The 17,412-nt window shown below is 32.6% G+C and overlaps 1 protein-coding gene across 2 annotated transcripts in view; it reads left to right on the top strand.

Annotated features, from left to right (window-relative positions):
• The first annotated feature begins 726 nt into the window (after positions 1-726).
• Positions 727-17,412, top strand: part of LOC132754086 (metabotropic glutamate receptor 3-like) — a 96,746-nt gene continuing 80,060 nt past the window's right edge. For both annotated transcript variants that reach the window (XM_060744681.1, XM_060744682.1), the window contains exon 1: positions 727-797. The gene's annotated coding sequence lies outside the window, so the exon portion shown is untranslated. The remainder of the gene's footprint in view (positions 798-17,412) is intronic.

Consider the following 17,412-nt stretch of genomic DNA (forward strand, 5'->3'; position numbering starts at 1 on the left):
AACAAATATTAAGGATTGATAAACATAGTACTTGCTATACCAAATTACCATTTTAAGAACTGTTAATGAATTCATCAGACGCTAAATGTACAAAACACAAAATAGATTAAGAGAGTGTGAAAAGCACTTTTACTTGTAAATATTACACGTCTTTAAACAATGCATCTACAAACATTATCATACTCGGATGCATTAAGTCTAGACTTTAAATTTGTAAAAATACATATGAACTTGTTCAAGAAAGACACATTTCACAAATGATAAATAACTCTCTTTGCGACTGTGAAATGTATGTTTGCTTTATAACGTAATATGCTAACAATAGGAATATGTATACTGAATTGTAAAAACAAATTTATGCATTGAAATTAAACGCTCATAACTTTTTTAAGATTAAATGGCCAGTCAGTACATTTCTTTATTGCACTATTAAAGTATATATCTGTTGTAACACAAACGACGTTCACTGTTAAAGTTTATATCTGTTAATACACAAACGAAAATATAAAAAATAATGTCTTGCTACATTAGATGTAAAAACAATACAAATCATATGTTGTTCTTATTTCGATAATGTGAAAGGTAATTTTCAATCAATTTAATCAGTTTACATGTATTAAAATGAACTTTATTATTATTATTGTTCTTATATTCAAAGAAATATTATAAATAAAACTATTTCTATTCTAAAATGAGAATGTTATGCAATTTATTTTTCTGTTTTGTTTATTTCAGGTATAAAATATATACGTCATGAGAATTATGTGATAACGCAGGAATACATAATATTCTTTGAAGTAAGTAAATTCATTTTTCTTATAGCACCATATCTCCAGTTGTGTGTTGTTTTAATAACAATTTAATAAAAGAATGTTCCAATAAGTCATAAAATTGCATGGCGTATAAATTAAGTCAATCAGTTCAAGTTTTCAAGTGCAAACCAATAAGAGTAAAGTTTGCATTTATTCTCCCCCTCTCCTCCAAACGATGCGATTTTCAATCTGCTGCAAGCTTTATATGTTTTGGCAAATATTCGTCCTTTTTTCGTAAATTGCTCAAGTAAATGTTTGTAAATTGTATGCTACGAGCGAGTCAAAAATCTACCCTGTTTTTCAAGTTGTGTTAAAGCCAAATATAGTTCCATTTCATCATATTAATTCTCAAACGCTTGATATGTAAGTTAATCAATTTACTGCTCTATTGCAATGCCTTAGTACTAGAAATGACTTCACTTTAACTAAATTGACTAAATTAAACACTGATGTCGATGAAATGAGAAATCTTTGTCTGAAATTTGTTAAAGATTTTACTTTTTCAGCCTAGCCGTTCTTATTTCAATCGAACTTTCTTTGCCGCAAGCGTTATTTAGATAACAAAACCCGAATACGACTTAGAATACAATCATTTATACAGTCTTGAGGCTAGTTCTGAATAATTTATTTTACTTGTTTTGCCATGATGATGCTTGGGGTATCTTCTTGAAAATTGAAACATAATGTAACTATTATGTCCAAGTGGAATACCATACTAGGAACATATCTTTCAGTTAAATTCAACAGGTTTACTTGTGGAAACCATTAATATTTTATAGAATATCTGGATCAATATAAAAAGATAAAATTGCCAAAGGCGATATCTAAAAGTCCAAAATTATTCTCAATAAAGGGTAAAATTATTACAGTATCAAATAACATTTAAGCTTTTATTCATGGTATTTCACATAAAAATGAGACATAATACACAAAGCTAACTTAAATCTTGATTTCTGTTATGTTAGTCAGACGACATTACAACTTATTATTGAGTAATTGAAAGTCATCACTAAAATGATAAATTATTTATTCTAACACGACCCGCATTTTTCCCTATTGAACATAGAAGAACCAAAAGTGTGTGTTATTATGCAATAAAATCACTGTTTGACGTTCTATATTTAGACATGTGACGTAATCATTATACACGTGACGTAGCCACTAAAAATGTGACGCGCTGACAATAAGTACGGAAAAAAATCAGACGCAATTTAGCTAATTATCATGTACGGCAGCATTTATTTGTTGATGTCGTGTTAGAATCGAAATAATATATCCAAATCGATGATTTTATTGCTTGATAACATCACTGTTTGTCGTTCGGATGCGCATCATTATATCACTCGGGCTACGCCCTTGTGATATAATTCCCCGCATCCGAACTCCAAACAGTGATGTTACTGAGCAATAAAATTACAGCTTGGGATATATTATTTCTTAATCAAAACATCAGAGAGGTCGTCAGCGAAGTCATAAATATGTTGCCACATAATTATAATCATTTAAGCTATTTTTATTCCCTAGATCATCGACATACGTACATTGATAAAACCTCACTCTTAAACCGACTGTTTGAAAGCAGGAAAATAAGCCCTCAGAGATAAAAACGAAAGACAAAAATGCTTTCAAAAGGTTTGAAGTCTTAACACTCGTATTTCGTTTTTTAAGACTTAACATTGGTTCAATGTTTTTGTTGTTATTGCATTGAAATGTCACAGTGGTCAGTAATTAAGCTTGATTGTAGTCTTACTTTGAGAATACAAACTTAACAAGATATGTTTGTAAAACATGTATGCCCCCTGTCGGCAGCCAATTAGTCATGTGATCAGGTTATTATGCTTGACTTCTGACCCAGTGAACAAACAATTAATAAGGGTTATCTAGTATCTACTGGTCATGACTTGTCACAAGGTAATAATTATTGTGACCCTATAGGTTGTGTGCAGCCATTTAAGTTATTACAAATCTTACCAAATAATATATGCATAAATTTTATGAATCATGTAGGCCTCATTAATGACAGCCAAGTTGTTGACCCCTTGACCCCAAAATCAATAGGTCATCTGCTGGCAATGACCAATCATCATACCAAGTATGAAGTTTCTAGGCCTAAGCGTTCTTTAGTTATTGATTGGAAACCGTTTTTACCTACAAGGTCAATGTGACCTTGACCTTTGACCCCTTGACCCCAAAATCAATAGGGGTCATCTGCTGATCATGACCAATCACCATACCAAGTTTGAAGTTCCTAGGCCTAAGGGTTCTTTAGTTATTGATCGGAAACCGTTTTTGCTTACAAGGTCAATGTGACCTTGACCTTTGACCCCTTGACCCCAAAATCAATAGGGGTCATCTACTGAGCATGACCAATCACCATACCAAGTTTGAAGTTCTTAGGCCTAAGGGTTCTTTAGTTATTGATCGGAAACCGTTTTTGCTTACAAGGTCAATGTGACCTTGACCTTTGACCCCTTGACCCCAAAATCAATAGGGGTCATCTCCTGATCATGACCAATCACCATACCAAGTTTGAAGTTCCTAGGCCTAAGGGTTCTTTAGTTATTGATCGGAAACCGTTTTTGCTTACAAGGTCAATGTGACCTTGACCTTTGACCCCTTGACCCCAAAATCAATAGGGGTCATCTACTGATCATGACCAATCACCATACCAAGTTTGAAGTTCCTAGGCCTAAGGGTTCTTTAGTTATTGATCGGAAACCGTTTTTGCTTACAAGGTCAATGTGACCTTGACCTTTGACCCCTTGTCCTCAAAATCAATAGGGGTCATCTACTGATCATGACCAATCACCATACCAAGTTTGAAGTTCCTGGGCTTAAGGGTTCTTTAGTTATCACTCGGAAACCATTTGGTCTACGGACCGACGGACCGACGGACCAACGGACCGACGGACCGACGGACCGACAAGTGCAAAGCAATATACCCCCTCTTCTTCAAAGTGGGGGCATAATTATACGGTTACACTGACGAGACATGTACACTTTTTCATATCGTGGCCACGAGAAAATAAACTCGTTCCCATTAGGTTATATCCCATTGAAACGACGTAATATTTTTCCCCACGATATACTTTATACCTCCTGACGGTATATTATTACTCTAAAATAAACGAAAGAATTTTTTTCAAAGAAATAAAAAATGAGAAAATATCTTGTGAGGAAATATCTTGAAAAATTAAAATACATGTCTTGAGAAAATATCTCGTGGGACCAAGAAAGTAGCCCGTTGGAACGAGTTAATTATGCAGTGGTTAAAAGATTATATCTTATTGGAACCAGATAATTAGATCGTGGAAGAGACATGATAGTATCTCTTGGGGGGAAAAGGTGCAGTTTTACCTATGTGGCATAGTCACTAAGCTTGCTTCAGTATTCTTTACTATGTAAGTGTGTTAAGAATGTAGAAACGAAAGCAGTAGGTGGAAAATACAATAGAATGTATTACTTTGAGCAGTGAAACATTAAAAGACTAAATTGAACATGGCTTTTTGTAATTAAAAGGGTTTAATGTAGTTTGGATTTTTGCAGTTACAGTCGATGTTGCAGTTTGCTGCCAATATACACTATAATCTAATAGCGGAAAGATTTTTTGTTAAATTCGGTTTGTGTTGCGCATATTGCTTTTTAATTTGATTGTAGTATATCAACGCTGTATCAACTGAACCAATTTATATTTATTTGATTATGCCTTTTAATAAGGTTTCATTCTCAGAAATGTTTCCAGACATACCTGCAATGTTTCAAACAACAATTATTAGTTATGTAAATAGTATAAATAAATGCTGCATGTGATAAAAGTCGGTAGTTACCGGTTGTTCAATTAAAACAGATTATTAATTTAAAATGATTGCCAATACAAGAAGTTTTATGAAAATAATAAAGAGAGATATCTGTATAAGTCTATATTTTCTTCATATCCTAAACAGGAATGACAATAACTGTTTGCAACGAAAATGATATATGTGACATTAAATGACAATAGCACAGAAAACACAATTACTTTATTTACTTAAATATCGTTTACAAGCTTATCAAAAACTAATAACTTAGTTATATTTCAAAATGTACATGTACATAAAGACCAAGTGCATCATCTGACTCCATGTTCGCAAAGAAATCTTCACGATCATTATCAAATTATTTCAATAATTTCAAGGCCTTGCCATTGGTTCTTGTTGCTGGGTCATATGGGGGTTGCGTTCATTGAACGCCGCCTTTCCTTGTTGATCTTGTTTTTCATATTTTACACCTTCAATTAAGCGAAAAGGCATTTTTGAACTTGGTTTAAGCATATTAAACATCATAAATTAAATGATAAAAAAAATCAAAATAATTAAGGGTCGGTATAAAGATCGTCATGAACAGGTAAATATCTTGTTAAATGATTAAGGAGGAGATTTTGCTATAATCTTTTCTGATATTACATCACTTATTTCTTTATCATTTTTTTTGTAATTGAAACAGTATCTATTTTCTTCTCAACGAATTCCTTATTATACTCATCCTTCTGTGAGTTAATGTATAAACCTTCTCGTTAATGCGAATTATTGGCATTATATAACCTCATGCTTAACAATTTAACACGAAAAACGCATTTATCTTAGGGTTTAAACACATGTTATTTTTGGGTAAATTATGCAGTATTCCGCATGATCTCGTTTCTTTGTATAGCATTTATCTTATAACATTCTATTATACCTTTAATATGGTTGATAGCTCAGAGTTAAGAGCAATGGCTCACTTACTTGTAATTGCAAAGTATTGCGGTATTAGAGTCTTACAAATGACATTCACATATTTTCATTTACCTTTTTTTACCTCTTGTCCGATCCGCTGCCATAAATGTTTCGTTAAATGTCTTAATCTACTCAAAAACTATGCAGACAATTTATCTCCAGAAAAATCTGGAAACAAAGTTACATGAAAATTGCAGACTCGGTTTGATTGTGGGTCTTTACACGACGGATTATGAATAAATGCAACATCCCTCACGCACGCCCACTAGCACCGGATTGAGCGGTACTCAATTCTCAACACTTAATAGTGCTGGCATCAATGATCCCGAAGGACCAGAAACATATAAAAACTCTGAAGTGAAGTGCGGGGCAAATTTTTACAGTTGTCACACAGCACTTGACATCTGCTGTTGTGAAGCATAAAAGAATGTTTGCTAAAGGTATTATCCGGTTTTTTAGTTTTGATAACATCAGGCATATATCTGTTGTCCAGATACAGTCATTAGATTATTGTTAAATGTTGTTGTTTTTTCTAAACGAACACTGTTTAAATTAAGTGTTCTGATGGATTACCTAGAATTTTATTTACAAAGGCATATGTGACCATTCAAGACATCAGTTAATAACCTTAAACATTAACCAATTAATTAATATTGTTGTATTGTTTTCATTAGACATTGTAAAGCTTGCAGGCCGTTTATTATATGGTTATACAGGCCGGTTTACGTATGTTGTATGGATCCTGTTAACTTTGTTTTGATGAAGCAACTCTTCAATGTATATTGCATTACAGCAGTATTTGCAAATATTAAATTCAGTGATTATATCTAGCTTTGATATATCTCTTACACATTTTCCGTAATGCTTTCTATTGAAAATGCAAATTAAATTCAATCAAAACATACCTGCGAGCTTTTGTTTAACAAAATTGATGTGAAAAATCAATGTTTTAGTATCATCAAATAAATGACACTGAAATATTTTTTTTGATTGAATACATGCATTTTTATCTCAACAAAACAATTTCATCAAAATGATTTCTTGGCTTTTTTAAAAACGTTTTGGCAAGGTAAATAAAATAATTGATTAATGGACTCAATGATTAATATTTCAAATATATACTGAAAGCAAATGTTTAAGGTTAATACTTTTTCATGAAAAGTTGACAAGCTGTACTCTCCTAAATATTAATGTGATCATATTGATATTTCCATAATCCATTTCGTCCATTTAATGTCATGGTATCTTTTCTTTCAATAATATGAAAATAGAAAAAAGCATCTCGCAACTCATTTTGCCATTAAAATGAGAATTAATCCTTTGCAGACATGTTACTGTATCTAGCGCTATTACCTTCTCTCCCAATACGCAAATGCTGGCAGATCTTTTCCCGCCGATAAGATGATAGACATAAATTGTATTTGTTTCCCGCAAAACAAACATATCTGTAATGAAAATCTCCAAACCTACCGTTAAATAAACAGGGAGTTCTTAGTAGATTGAATCTAACGCTTTACAATCATCAGTTTGTTGTACTGTATTAAAGTGTCAAATATTGCTGATATATCTAAGCGCCCTGAAAATTAGAGGATAGATTACCAACCGAAAGATATAAATGATTTATAAGAAAATTGTTTTCTTTATCTCATGTATAATCAAACCTATCGTCGTCTAATCATATTAGTTTAATGGTGTGGGTGGTCCAACTGTAATCCCCTTCGTACTATATATCTAAAGGGCAGGTGAACTTAAATGGAAATAGGAATAGCCACGTAGCTACTACACCAATGAGCATTCTGCTTTACTGTGTACGAGACAAAATGTTGAATTTTGTTTTCCAGCTAGGTAATGCATAAACATAAGTTTTTACGATGTAGCGTAAAATGTCGATAAATTCAATACAATAACGCATGCGTGTAAAAAATTATCTTTCATTGTAATAAGGAGTAGTTTTATTAATATCCTAGGTGTCATATACATGTTTTAGTTACTTCTATTTGATAAAAAATATTATTGGCATGCAAAATGTAATAATATTTACAAATGATGACTACAAATATAAATATGCTGATGTTGAAGTGATATTTTAGCTCCATTCCTTGGTAATTCATTCAATTATAAGACTTTTACACAGCACAGACAATTCGAGAAGATTGTCTTTATGGAAAAGAAAGTGCATTTGATAGAACAAATACTGATATGCTAATGATAAAGTAATATGTTAGCTTCCCAGCTAGGTAATGCATAAAGTATTATTATAACACATACATCTTACGGTTGATTTTTTTCATTTCATTTCACAAAACACAATTTAGGATGCATGATTTTATGAATGTTACGGATTCCTACCTAGAAATAATGACGAGATGAATGATTTCATCAATCGGAAATAAATTATATACAATTCTGATAAAGAAGAAAAACATTGAAATAAATACACATTCTAATCATCTAAATGTGGCCAATGTTGTTATTGATGTAAAAGTCGCACATATTGTTGATATTCGTAAATCTGTATGAAAAATGATAAATAGTTCGTTTAAAGAATGGCTTCCCGCCATCATATACAACAATTGTGAGCTATGTTTAGCACCTGTTTCCCAACTACAGTGGTCTATTTTTCTTCCCTTGATGATAAAATAATAAAGTATATTTGTATCAAACATTCAAACGTGCACAAGCACATGCTAACTGCAGACACCAAATGGATCTTGTGAGATGAAACCATTACTATAGGGATGAGAACAGGTGGGATTATATCAATGATTATAAAGAATGAATTGCATGGAAGCTTGATTAAATCTTATTCTAAAACATTTTATCTTGCCTAATAAATAAATATTTCAGTTACCAGTTTCGTACAGGAAATGTAAACAAACATATGGAAAGTGAACAAAAAAAAACCGTTTGATTACTGAACCGTCTTGCGGATTATAAGTCTATTGATTTGTTTTAGTTTTATAAGTTCATGTAACCATTTGGATTCATATAGTTTATTATCTCTAGTTTTGTCCAGTTTTTGTTTTCTTTTTAACGTGCCAAGTGCGAATGTTCATTTCTCAAAACAACTAAATCACGCAATTTTGTTTTTTTCCTATACGTAATTAAAAAACTATTTTGCTGCACATGAAAAACGCTCCATCATATATTCACTATCTGGACGAAAACAATAGATCTAGCATGTAACTTGATACTGTTCGACAATTACCTCGTTAGTTAATTTAATATATTTTTAAACATACATCTTCTGTATTTGCAACTCATTACACTTTTCGTACTTTAACTAAACGATCGAAAGATTTACATAAGCCTTCAACGGTATTGTTGTTGACGTAAACGTATACTTTAAATACTTGGAATGTTCCTCTTGTTTGAGATGTTCGTAAAAAAACAATGATTGCACGCAAAAATGGGTATAATATCACACCATTTGTTTAGATGCGTTGTTTTTATTTCTTTATTTTTCAGCATTTACTTTACGGAGATTGCCTACTTTATACTAAATGCTTCTGTTCAGATTATTCATTTAAAATATAACACTTTAACAAGACCGAAGACAAATCAAAATAAAATGAGGAGAAGATCCAGATAGGAAAATTGGTAAAATTTAAAATTCGAATATCATACATAAAATAGTGCAACTGGTTCAGTTAAGAAGGAACTCAAATGGCAAATATAACAATTTAACAAAGTAGAACCAGCGAAAGTGAAAACATTGCAAGCTCAGTTTGATTGAGCCTGTTGGGCGAGAATGAGATGAGAATAATATGAAATATTCTTTACAGTTTTGTTCAGGTAAAACATATATACGTAAGAATTATGTGATAACACAGAGATACATATATTGTTTTAAAGTAAGTAAAGTCACTGCTCCTCAAGCACCATATCTCCAGATGTGTGCTGTTTTAATGAAATTAAAAAAAACAAACTGTTCTTGTAAGTGATTTTAGTGAAAAATGTATTAATAAGATTACTCAATCGACGCCATGTTTACTGCCGACAGAAATATAAAAATACATTTACCATCTCAAATAATGCAAAATAGCCCTTTTTCAATACACACACAAAACAAATATCAACCCTCCAAACGATGCGATTTTCAATCTGCTGCAAGAAATCTTCGTCCTGTTTTCGTAAATTGTTTAAGTAAATGTTTGTTAATTGTATGCTACGAGCAAGACAAAAAAATCTACTCAGTTTTCCAAGTTGTGTTTAAGCCAAATATAGTTGCATGTAATCATATAAATTATGGCTAGTTTGGCACGTTTATTTATGATACCGTATTTGGTACTATACCATAATACAGATTTTTCTGTGGGGCGTCCGTAAACGAGTGGTTTAGGTCGTTGACTTTAAACCACTTGCCCCTCACCGCAGTGGGTTCTAATCGCGACAGGGACTTTGGGTTCTTTTATGTGAGGAAACTATCCAGGTAGCTTACGGTACGTCGGTGGTTCTACTCAAAGGCCTGTTCTGGCCTGAAATAATGCACGGAAGGGCACCTGAGGCCTTCTTGCACCAGTAAAGCTGGAACGTCGTCATATGACCTATAATGTGTCGGTTTAACCCAATTAAACAAACAAACAAACAAATTGTTCTATCTGTTTAAGCGTATTAGTGCTTTGGTTGTATTTTGAGAGAGAAAAATATAAGTCTATAATAAATAAACATACGTATGTTTTCACCTTTGTTCTTTTTTTAGATGAAATAATCTATCCAAATATAAACAAAGCAAGTTTGTTATCCAAAATCGAAAAGAATATTGTCGACTGTTATTCATCACTGATGATTTTCGTACATGTTGTATTTAACATTTTAGAATGATTTTAGTTTAGATAATGTTTGATGTACTTGAACATGTTATATTAGTGAATGCAAACCTAAAGATAACATATTTTATAGCATGTTTTGATTTTATGTAAGTGAATTATCAAACATCATTATATTCAGTAAGTGTTAGGTACCATTGTGATATAGACGATGACAAGAAACATAGTTTTGTTTTATTAATGACAAATTCGTTTGACAAACGTAGTTGCATTGATGGGAAATGCGACAAAAATTATGTTTTATGTTATTTATTTTATAATTGCTCAAAATTAAATAAACATGTGACTATTGTAATTTATTTGAATTTGACACATGGAGACAAAAACGACAGACATTATATTATTTCAGTATCAAACATTTTTTTTCTATCAAAGAAAACTATACCATACTAAAATGATAAATCTTACAAGGAATTCCATTATTCTAATGGACTGGGTATTTATCCAGGACAAAAGTAATTAATTTACACCTGCATCAAACATTGCTAAAGTTTTTCTACAAAATATCCGTTTTGAGTGACAGCGTAGTTCAATAACCAAACCCATCTTAAAAATTCAACTACCGAGTCTGCAATTTTCATGTAATTTTGTTGTGATTGATGCTTCCGAAGGATTATTGAAATGTTTCCGGATTTTTGTGTTTCGCAGCAGCGGGTGTTAAGTGTTGTGTGGCAGCTGCAAAAAGTTGCCCTGTACTTCACTTCAGTGTTGTTATATTTTTCTGGTCCTTCGGGATCATTGATACTAGCACTATTAAGTGTTGAGAATTGAGTATCGCTCAACCCGTTGCTAGGGGGCGTGACGGATGTTGCACTTATTCATTATCCCTCATGTACAGACTCAATCGGACCGAGTCTGCAATTTTCATGTAATTTTGTTGTGATTGATGCTTCCAAAGGATCACTTTTTCCCGTTTTGTCGCATTTCCCATCGTGCTATTACGCCCGTCTGATGCCGCGATCAAATGTCGTAAATCAGCAAACCTTCAACAAATGATGCAATTGCTGATAAATGTGTGGCATTATATCTACATATATCAAAAGGCCTCTAAAACGGTGAACCTAATATAAACTAGATGGTTTTGGTTTTTAAGGTTTTTAAATAATTATATGAAATGGATAAAGTTATCAAACACTTTTTAGTGCCTATAAATTTGATCTTATTAATAATTTAAGATCCATTGGATACGCTATTACCTGCAAATATCGTTTAAAAATAAATATTTGTAAAAGATAGCTTTTTATTATTTGATAAAATGGATGGGTGGCTATATAAATCAAAACAACAATGAAAAAGTATGATGAATATAAGCTATAGTTTTAATAATAGGTATGGGATGTCTGATATTAACAAGAGTAAAAAACAAGCAATTTATTGCTTTATGTCAGACCAATCATTCCCGAAGTGATATGCAAATCACAGATAAAACAGCTACGCCGTAAATATCTTTGATGTATAATGATCAAAGACTGTGTATTATTTCGGCGGTTTTTTGACATGACATAATCGGACATATTTTTCCGGGATTTGTATACCTTTTAATAAAGATTTGTATAAATAACGTGTGTACTTGTCTGCACATTTTCAGATCATGTCATTACCCGTTGTTCTAGAATCATCATATTTATTGTGGAAAATGACCAAAAAAATGAAAACGGTTGCAATCAGGCTTAAAAGTCGCACAAACATCACCTTTTCAGTTTAATTATTCGCATATTGCTATATTATCCTTTGCAGGTATTTCCATTATAAGTGATTAACTATATATATGTAAGAATTTCAAATTATGTAATTTTAGATGTTTTTAAACTCAGTAGTGCTCTTTTAATATATCTGAGTACACTTTATTCCTGTAATAATAAGTTAAACACCTAAATTATTATATTTAAAAAGCAGAATCCTCTATTATTTAGATTTTTCTACGTTTTCATTTCAGTATCAACATTTTGCAATAGCATTTCCATATACATGCATGCATGCATTAGCTAAAAATAAGAAACACACAAATAATGATGCAATTCTGCAAATATAAACATTTTCAAAAACAAATCTTAATTAATTATATTTCATAAAGATTAACAAAGATTTAAATTACAATTAAACAAGTACCAAATAACATTTTCAGAAAAGACATACATTCCACCAGCAAATATTACATACAACGACTTTCAAAACAGATGATATAATATGACGTGAATTGCTGAACGTATTTGACACATTTCACTGCTACCGGTAAAGATTAAAGGAAAACACTTAATATTAGACGCAATAAAAATACATATCTTCACACTAATGTAAGTGCCATTTACCTACCTACCTATTTCAATGATTGGCAGATCGGCGTGTAGCAATTAACATGGTAAATGACAATAATTAAATTGTTTCGTAACGTCCAAAACAATTAAATACCTCATAGATATATCTCAGAAAAATATTGACCGAATAACATGGCACTCTTTTGCAAAATAACAATTAAAGAATGGTGCCAAGCTGGTTAGAGGTGAATTATTCTGGTAAAAAATATTTTATAGTTTATGAAATTTTAAAAATTTTGATCAATGCGTTTAAATTGCACATACAGTAATCGTTGCGAACTCACATTTATGAGGAGGCAAACATGTGGCTTTAAACTTACCTGTACTTAGATTTTATAATGTTTGTGCTTTTATGTGTATGTAACAAACTTTAATTGCGCTTAACTGCTTTTTGTAAATCTCTCCAGTTCAAAAGCACATCTCTGAAATAGAGAAACAGTTACTTTATAACCGGTATATTGCCATTTAATGACATTTTAGTTCCTTTTATTTTACAACAGTTCGTGTAATCGTTTTATGACCGAAATAAAATATATATTGATGCGTTGACCTATATATCTAGTATTAAGGCAAATATGTAACCAAATTTCAAAGCATGACAATTTTAGACTCTATTTTGATACATACTATGATGCTATCGTTCTATGAATATTTTCTTAAGTTTCTAAGACTTTTAATGATCGTAAGATATAAACAAATTAAGCGTGACTTGTGACAGTTTATTGTAGCTCTTATCTTAAACATGTATATTAGATGGACTTCGTAAAGTGCAAATTTAAATATGATCATATAAGTGAAATGGTCACGAAATTTATGGAAAAAACTTAGAGGCCTGTATAAGAATTTCCATAGCAGGAATAAATATGCGAATGAGTGTTCATCATATTGTAGTGAAAGCGAAAGCGAAAGATTTGAGTATAAATGTAGTTTTGAACTGAACTTGAAACCAAACAAACAATCAAATGTGATTCTATAGATACGATAAAAGATATGAAAACAATGCGATTGTACAGCATTGTCGGCGAATTTAAGGTATTAATAAGTAATTTGAGTTACTCATCTTTAACAAAACGTGAAATTTTTCTTTTGTGTATGTTTTTGCTTCCTTCATGTATGCATCATAGCTGTTAAATTACAACATATATGGTTCATTTCGAACGTCTTCCTTTAGTAAAAGACAACCATAGGCTTATAAAATTAAAATAAGTTTTAAATGAAAAACTGCCCATGCTTAATTAAATAATGATTATAATATTATATTGCAATCAAAAGTCCCATTTAAAATTATAATACTAGTAGTTCTTTAATTTACTCAATTGACAGGCATCGGATTAAAATATGACTCTTTTAGTGCAACCACAAAGCTTAAAAAAGAATACTACGTGTTATATGTCATGTAGGAAAAGAATCAGAAGAGATCAATGCTGTAGAAGAGGAGCTGGCAAGGAATTAAATCAATGAAGCTGTAATTACGCAATGTAAAAATAGATTCTATCTCGCGTCTAGGATTTTAATTATTTATTTAGTTTGATATAGTTGATAATGAAAAGCCAGAGTTTGCTTTAATATTTAATCCCAAAGGCCAGCCACTAATTGTACTGAACTGTGAACAGTTCATCTAAGTAGTCTAAAACGAAATAATGTTTTAAAGCTTTTTGACCTTATTTCTATTCTCTTTAATGTTTTATTTTTTCAATTAAAGAATGTTCATTTTGAAGTGTTGTGTGTGTAAATTATATCACCAGAACGTAAATGTAATACGATTTTACACTTCAGATGCTATTAATATGTTGTTTCATAATGAAATGGTAGATGAGGTCTGCAATAAATGATTTATACATAAGACCCATGATGTTATAAACTTGCATACTTATGAATAACATTGCAAAAAGAAGTACTTCTATTATAAGATATCATTACAAAAAACAACATGTTTTGGAATAATATGTTACCCATATTTCAAGTTTGTGAACGACTTCATTGTAAAGACAAACGATGAAAATCCTGAAAATATTGTTTTACAAATGAATCGAGTGATGAAAATGCACAGTCTTTCAGATATTGATATCTAAAAATATATGTATTAACATTACAATGTGAATAAAAGAAACAATTGTAAATAAGTGCTTCTGTTTTATATGTACATCCACATTTCATTTACTGTGCAATAATTATGTAGTATGTTTTGGGAAAGTGTGTGTCCACGTTTGTTATTTCTCAAAGATGTTGGTGAAACAACATTGACTACAGGCAACACGAGCCGGTTGAACCGGGTGATGCTCCCCGAAAAGGTTTAGGACATATATTTAGGAAGTACCTCTTGTAGTGTCAGAGTTATGTCACATACAAAGTTCAAAGTGTAAAAACAACCAAAATGTTGTTCACGACACATTCTCTTAATATGGTGATCATTTCTGTGAAATAGTTGTAAAATCCGACTTCAAATAACGGAGTTATGGGCCGGACACGATTTTGCTGCAAAGTCATGCTGTGACCTTGACCTTCAAGGTAGCAACCCAAATGTTGCATGCGACACGCCGATTCAATATGGTGATCATCGCTGTGAAATAGTTGTTAAATCTGACTTAAAGTAACGAAGTTATGGGCCGGACACGATTTTGCTGCAAGGTCATGCTGTGACTTTAAAATTCAAGATAGCGATCCAAATGTGCGCGACACATTGTCTCAATATTGTGATCATTTCTGTGAAATAGTTTTAAAACCCAACTTCAAATAACAAAGTTATGGGCCGGACAAGATTTTACTCCAAGGTCGTGCTGTGACCTTGACCCTCAAGATAGCGACCCAAATGTTGCGCGCAAACGTCGTCTCAATATTGTGATCATTTCTCTGAAATAGATTTAAAATCCGACTTCAAATAATAAAGTTATGGACCGGAAACGATTTTGCTGCAAGGTCATGCTGTGACCTTGACCTTCAAGATAGCGACCCAAATGTTGCGCGCGACGCGTCGTCTCAATATGATTATCATTTCTGTGAAATAGTTTCAAAATCCGACTTTTAATAATGAAGTTATGGACCGGACACGATTTTGCTGCAAGGTCATGCTGTGACCTTGACCTTCAAGGTAGCGACTCAAATGTTGCGCGCGACACGTTGTCGTAATATGGTGATCATTTCTGTGAAATAGTTTTAAAATCCGACATCAAATAACGAAGTTATGGGCCGGACACGATTTTGCTGCAAGGTCATGCTGTGACCTTGACCTTCAAGATAGCGACCTAAATGACGCGCGCGACACGTCGATTCAATATGGCGATTTTTTTGTGAAATAGTTTTAAAATCCGACTTCAAATAACAAAGTTATGGGCCGGACAAGATTTTACTCCAAGGACATGCTGTGACCTTGACCTTTAAGATAGCGACTCAAATGTTGCGTGCGACACGTCGTCTTATTATGGTTATCATTTCTGTGAAATAGATTTAAAATCTGACTTCAAATAATAAAGTTATGGACCGGAAACGATTTTGCTGCAAGGTCATGCTGTGACCTTGACCTTCAAGGTAGCGACTCAAATGTTGCGCGTGACACGTCGTCTCAATATGATTATCATTTCTGTGAAATATTTTTAAAATCCGACTTCAAATAATGAAGTTATGGACCGGACACGATTTTGCTGCAAGGTCATGCTGTGACCTTGACCTTCAAGGAAGCGACTCAAATGTTGCGCGCGACACGTTGTTGTAATATGGTGATCATTTCTGTGAAATAGTTTTAAAGTCCGACATCAAATAACGAAGTTATGGGCCGGACACGATTTTGCTGCAAGGTCATGCTGTGACCTTGACCTTCAAGGTATCGACCTAAATGTTGCGCGCGACACGTCTATTCAATATGGTGATCATTTTTGTGAAATATTGTAAAATCCGACTTCAAATAACGAAATTATTGGCCGGACACGATTTTGCTGCAAGGTCATGCTGTGACCTTGACCTTCAAGGTAGCGACCCAAATGTTGCGTGCGACACGTCGATTCAATTTTGTGATCATTTCTGTGAAATAGTTTTAAAATCCGACTTCAACTAACGAAGTTATGGGCCGGACATGATTTTGTCGCAAGGTCATGCTGTGACCTTGACCTTCAAGGTAGCCACCCAAATGTTGCGCGCGACACGTCGTCACAATATGGTGATCATTTCTGTGAAATAGTTTCAAAATCCGACATCAAATAACAAAGTTATTGGCCGGACACGAGTTCGGGACGTACGTACGTACGGACTGACGGACGGACGGACGGACAACCCGACGACTATATGCTCCCCCGAAATTTTTCGGGGAGCATAAAAATAGATGATTCAACCATTTGGTAAAATGCATTGTTAAATTTGTTAATTTGTCTGCATTTATTTCACGGACATTGACTGTTTTATAAAGACCATTTAATTAAAAATTACAACCCTTTAACAAGAGGAAATCAAATTTGTGACCAGAAAGAACAATACGTTGAATTTAAAATTCAAATATACTACCTTAATAATGCAACGGATTTACTTCAGAAGAAACCCAAAATGACAAATATAACAATTTCCCAAAATAAAGAAGAAGGAAACTTAAAGAACACCAAAAAGAGCAAAATGGAAGACTCTGCAGACCCAGTTTGATTGTTGGGCGGCAATGGTCAATGCAATTTACCTGCGCAAAAGTCTGTTTAAGGAAACTAAACATGAACATTTTGTTTAA

This window comes from Ruditapes philippinarum, unplaced genomic scaffold (assembly GCF_026571515.1).
Source record: "Ruditapes philippinarum isolate M1 unplaced genomic scaffold, ASM2657151v2 ctg3685_1_1_1_1, whole genome shotgun sequence".
NCBI classification, from domain to species: Eukaryota; Metazoa; Mollusca; class Bivalvia; order Venerida; family Veneridae; genus Ruditapes; species Ruditapes philippinarum.